This window comes from Engystomops pustulosus, unplaced genomic scaffold, assembly GCF_040894005.1.
Source record: "Engystomops pustulosus unplaced genomic scaffold, aEngPut4.maternal MAT_SCAFFOLD_609, whole genome shotgun sequence".
Lineage (NCBI taxonomy): Eukaryota > Metazoa > Chordata > Amphibia > Anura > Leptodactylidae > Engystomops > Engystomops pustulosus.
The window spans coordinates 33,840-40,000 of record NW_027285488.1 but is presented as its reverse complement, the minus strand read 5'-3'; positions in this window follow the sequence as shown (position 1 = coordinate 40,000).

Here is a 6,161-nt window from a genome sequence, read left to right as displayed (position 1 = left end):
GGAGGAATAATGCCCATGGAAGTAGGAGCTCCTACTTCCAAAGGGGCAAGTCAGCGGGAGCAGCCACTTGGCCTATTCGGCCAAGTTTCACTGTTCCCCGGCCACACTTGGCTGTAGGTCCCGGAGAGGAATAATGCCCATGGAAGTAAGAGCTCCTACCTCCAAAGGGGCAAGTCAGCGGGAGAAGCCACTTGGCCTATCCGGCCACATGTCACTGTCCCCCGGCCAAGCTTGGCTGTAGGTCCCGGGGAGGAATAATGCCCATGGAAGTAGGAGCTCCTACTTCCAAAGGGGCAAGTCAGCGGAAGAAGCCACTAGTTCTATCCGGCCAAGAGTCACTGTTCCCCGGCCTTACTTGGCAGTAGGTCCCGGGGAGGAATAATGCCCATGGAAGTAGGAGCTCCTACTTCCAAAGGGGCAAGTCAGCGGGAGAAGCCACTTGGCCTATCCGGCCAAGAGTCACTGTTCCCCGGCCACTCTTGGCAGTAGGTCCCGGGGAGGAATAATGCCCATGGAAGTAGGAGCTCCTACTTCCAAAGGGGCAAGTCAGCGGGAGAAGCCACTAGTTCTATCCGGCCAAGAGTCACTGTTCCCCGGCTACACTTGGCAGTAGGTCCCGGGGAGGAATAATGCCCATGGAAGTAGGAGCTACTACCTCCAAAGGGTGAAGACACTTGGCTCTAAGTCCCCGAGAGGTATACTGCCCATGGGAGTAAGAGCTCCTACTTCCAAAGGGGCAAGTCAGCGGGAGAAGCCACTTGGCCTACCCGGCCAAGAGTCACTGTTCCCCGGCCACACTTGGCAGTAGGTCCCGGGGAGGAATAATGCCCATGGAAGTAGGAGCTCCTACTTCCAAAGGGGCAAGTCAGCGGGAGAAGCCACTTGGCCTACGCGGCCAAGAGTCACTGTTCCCCGGCCACACTTGGCAGTAGGTCCCGGGGAGGAATAATGCCCATGGAAGTAGGAGCTCCTACTTCCAAAGGGGCAAGTCAGCGGGAGAAGCCACTTGGCCTATCCAACCACATGTCACTGTCCCCCGGCCACACTTGGCTGTAGGTCCCGGGGAGGAATAATGCCCATGGAAGTAGGAGCTCCTACTTCCAAAGGGGCAAGTCAGCGGAAGAAGCCACTAGTTCTATCCGGCCAAGAGTCACTGTTCCCCGGCCTTACTTGGCAGTAGGTCCCGGGGAGGAATAATGCCCATGGAAGTAGGAGCTCCTACTTCCAAAGGGGCAAGTCAGCGGGAGAAGCCACTTGGCCTATCCGGCCAAGAGTCACTGTTCCCCGGCCACACTTGGCAATAGGTCCCGGGGAGGAATAATGCCCATGGAAGTAGGAGCTCCTACTTCCAAAGGGGCAAGTCAGCGGGAGAAGCCACTAGTTCTATCCGGCCAAGAGTCACTGTTCCCCGGCTACACTTGGCAGTAGGTCCCGGGGAGGAATAATGCCCATGGAAGTAGGAGCTACTACCTCCAAAGGGTGAAGACACTTGGCTCTAAGTCCCCGAGAGGTATACTGCCCATGGGAGTAAGAGCTCCTACTTCCAAAGGGGCAAGTCAGCGGGAGAAGCCACTTGGCCTACCCGGCCAAGAGTCACTGTTCCCCGGCCACACTTGGCAGTAGGTCCCGGGGAGGAATAATGCCCATGGAAGTAGGAGCTCCTACTTCCAAAGGGGCAAGTCAGCGGGAGAAGCCACTTGGCCTACCCGGCCAAGAGTCACTGTTCCCCGGCCACACTTGGCAGTAGGTCCCAAGGAGGAATAATGCCCATGGAAGTAGGAGCTCCTACTTCCAAAGGGGCAAGTCAGCGGGAGAAGCCACTTGGCCTATCCGGCCACATGTCACTGTCCCCCGGCCACACTTGGCTGTAGGTCCCGGGGAGGAATAATGCCCATGGAAGTAGGAGCTCCTACTTCCAAAGGGGCAAGTCAGCGGAAGAAGCCACTAGTTCTATCCGGCCAAGAGTCACTGTTCCCCGGCCTTACTTGGCAGTAGGTCCCGGGGAGGAATAATGCCCATGGAAGTAGGAGCTCCTACTTCCAAAGGGGCAAGTCAGCGGGAGAAGCCACTTGGCCTATCCGGCCAAGAGTCACTGTTCCCCGGCCACACTTGGCAATAGGTCCCGGGGAGGAATAATGCCCATGGAAGTAGGAGCTCCTACTTCCAAAGGGGCAAGTCAGCGGGAGAAGCCACTAGTTCTATCCGGCCAAGAGTCACTGTTCCCCGGCCACACTTGGCAGTAGGTCCCGGGGAGGAATAATGCCCATGGAAGTAGGAGCTACCACCTCCAAAGGGTGAAGACACTTGGCTCTAAGTCCCCGAGAGGTATACTGCCCATGGGAGTAAGAGCTCCTACTTCCAAAGGGGCAAGTCAGCGGGAGAAGCCACTTGGCCTATCCGGCCAAGAGTCACTGTTCCCCGGCCACACTTGGCAGTAGGTCCCGGAGAGGAATAGTGCCCATGGAAGTAGGAGCTCCTACTTCCAAAGGGGCAAGTCAGCGGGAGAAGCCACTTGGCCTACACGGCCAAGAGTCACTGTTCCCCGGCCACACTTGGCAGTAGGTCCCGGGGAGGAATAATGCCCATGGAAGTAGGAGCTACTACCTCCAAAGGGGCAAGTCAGCGGGAGAAGCCACTTGGCCTATCCGGCCAAGAGTCACTGTTCCCCGGCCACTCTTGGCAGTAGGTCCCGGGGAGGAATAATGCCCATGGAAGTAGGAGCTCCTACCTCCAAAGGGGCAAGTCAGCGGGAGAAGCCACTTGGCCTACCCGGCCAAGAGTCACTGTTCCCCGGCCACACTTGGCAGTAGGTCCCGGGGAGGAATAATGCCCATGGAAGTAGGAGCTCCTACCTCCAAAGGGGCAAGTCAGCGGGAGAAGCCACTTGGCCTATCCGGCCAAGAGTCACTGTTCCCCGGCCACACTTGGCAGTAGGTCCCGGGGAGGAATAATGCCCATGGAAGTAAGAGCTCCTACTTCCAAAGGGGCAAGTCAGCGGGAGAAGCCACTTGGCCTATCCGGCCAAGAGTCACTGTTCCCCGGCCACACTTGGCAATAGGTCCCGGGGAGGAATAATGCCCATGGAAGTAGGAGCTCCTACTTCCAAAGGGGCAAGTCAGCGGGAGAAGCCACTTGGCCTATCCGGCCAAGAGTCACTGTTCCCCGGCCACACTTGGCAGTAGGTCCCGGGGAGGAATAATGCCCATGGAAGTAGGAGCTCCTACTTCCAAAGGGGCAAGTCAGCGGGAGAAGCCACTTGGCCTATCCGGCCACATGTCACTGTCCCCCGGCCAAGCTTGGCTGTAGGTCCCGGGGAGGAATAATGCCCATGGAAGTAGGAGCTCCTACTTCCAAAGGGGCAAGTCAGCGGAAGAAGCCACTAGTTCTATCCGGCCAAGAGTCACTGTTCCCCGGCCACACTTGGCAGTAGGTCCCGGGGAGGAATAATGCCCATGGAAGTAGGAGCTCCTACTTCCAAAGGGGCAAGTCAGCGGGAGAAGCCACTTGGCCTACCCAGGCAAGAGTCACTGTTCCCCGGCCACACTTGGCAGTAGGTCCCGGGGAGGAATAATGCCCATGGAAGTAGGAGCTCCTACTTCCAAAGGGGCAAGTCAGCGGGAGAAGCCACTTGGCCTATCCGGCCAAGAGTCACTGTTCCCCGGCCACACTTGGCAGTAGGTCCCGGGGAGGAATAATGACCATGGAAGTAAGAGCTCCTACTTCCAAAGGGGCAAGTCAGCGGGAGAAGCCACTTGGCCTATCCGGCCAAGAGTCACTGTTCCCCGGCCACACTTGGCAGTAGGTCCCGGGGAGGAATAATGCCCATGGAAGTAAGAGCTCCTACTTCCATAGGGGCAAGTCAGCGGGAGAAGCCACTTGGCCTATCCGGCCAAGAGTCACTGTTCCCCGGCTACACTTGGCAGTAGGTCCCGGGGAGGAATAATGACCATGGAAGTAAGAGCTCCTACTTCCAAAGGGGCAAGTCAGCGGGAGAAGCCACTTGGCCTATGCGGCCAAGAGTCACTGTTCCCCGGCCACACTTGGCAGTAGGTCCCGGGGAGGAATAATGCCCATGGAAGTAAGAGCTCCTACTTCCAAAGGGGCAAGTCAGCGGGAGAAGCCACTTGGCCTATCCGGCCAAGAGTCACTGTTCCCCGGCTACACTTGGCAGTAGGTCCCGGGGAGGAATAATGACCATGGAAGTAAGAGCTCCTACTTCCAAAGGGGCAAGTCAGCGGGAGAAGCCACTTGGCCTATGCGGCCAAGAGTCACTGTTCCCCGGCCACACTTGGCAGTAGGTCCCGGGGAGGAATAATGCCCATGGAAGTAAGAGCTCCTACTTCCAAAGGGGCAAGTCAGCGGGAGAAGCCACTTGGCCTATCCGGCAAAGAGTCACTGTTCCCCGGCTACACTTGGCAGTAGGTCCCGGGAGGAATAATGACCATGGAAGTAAGAGCTCCTACTTCCAAAGGGGCAAGTCAGCGGGAGAAGCCACTTGGCCTATCCGGCCAAGAGTCACTGTTCCCCGGCCACACTTGGCAGTAGGTCCCGGGGAGGAATAATGCCCATGGAAGTAAGAGCTCCTACTTCCAAAGGGGCAAGTCAGCGGGAGAAGCCACTTGGCCTATCCGGCCAAGAGTCACTGTTCCCCGGCCACACTTGGCAGTAGGTCCGGGGAGGAATAATGCCCATGGAAGTAGGAGCTCCTACTTCCAAAGGGGCAAGTCAGCGGGAGAAGCCACTTGGCCTACCCGGCCAAGAGTCACTGTTCCCCGGCCACACTTGGCAGTAGGTCCCGGGGAGGAATAATGCCCATGGAAGTAGGAGCTCCTACTTCCAAAGGGGCAAGTCAGCGGGAGAAGCCACTTGGCCTATCCGGCCAAGAGTCACTGTCCCCCGGCCACACTTGGCAGTAGGTCCCGGGGAGGAATAATGCCCATGGAAGTAGGAGCTCCTACTTCCAAAGGGGCAAGTCAGCGGGAGAAGCCACTTCGCCTACCCGGCCAAGTGTCACTGTCCCCCGGCCAGACTTGGCGGCAAGTCCCGGGGAGGAATAATGCCCATGGAAGTAGGAGCTCACTTGGCTCTAAGTCTTCGAGAGGTATAATGCCCATGGAAGTAAGAGCTCCTACTTCCAAAGGGGCAAGTCAGCGGGAGAAGCCACTTCGCCTACCCGGCCAAGTGTCACTGTCCCCCGGCCAGACTTGGCGGCAAGTCCCGGGGAGGAATAATGCCCATGGAAGTAGGAGCTCCTACTTCCGAAGGGGCAAGTCAGCGGGAGAAGCCACTTCGCCTACCCGGCCAAGTGTCACTGTCCCCCGGCCAGACTTGGCGGCAAGTCCCGGGGAGGAATAATGCCCATGGAAGTAGGAGCTCACTTGGCTCTAAGTCTTCGAGAGGTATAATGCCCATGGAAGTAAGAGCTCCTACTTCCAAAGGGGCAAGTCAGCGGGAGAAGCCACTTCGCCTACCCGGCCAAGTGTCACTGTCCCCCGGCCAGACTTGGCGGCAAGTCCCGGGGAGGAATAATGCCCATGGAAGTAGGAGCTCCTACTTCCAAAGGGGCAAGTCAGCGGGAGAAGCCACTTGGCCTATCCGGCCAAGAGTCACTGTTCCCCGGCCACACTTGGCAGGAGGTCCCGGGGAGGAATAATGCCCATGGAAGTAGGAGCTCCTACTTCCAAAGGGGCAAGTCAGCGGGAGAAGCCACTTGGCCTATCCGGCCAAGAGTCACTGTTCCCCGGCCACACTTGGCAGTAGGTCCCGGGGAGGAATAATGCCCATGGAAGTAGGAGCTCCTACTTCCAAAGGGGCAAGTCAGCGGGAGAAGCCACTTGGCCTAACCGGCCAAGAGTCACTGTTCCCCGGCCACACTTGGCAGTAGGTCCCGGGGAGGAATAATGCCCATGGAAGTAGGAGCTCCTACTTCCAAAGGGGCAAGTCAGCGGGAGAAGCCACTTGGCCTATCCGGCCAAGAGTCACTGTTCCCCGGCCACACTTGGCAGTAGGTCCCGGGGAGGAATAATGCCCATGGAAGTAGGAGCTCCTACACCCAAAGGGGCAAGTCAGCGGGAGAAGCCACTTGGCCTAACCGGCCAAGAGTCACTGTTCCCCGGCCACACTTGGCAGTAGGTCCCGGGGAGGAATAATGCCCATGGAAG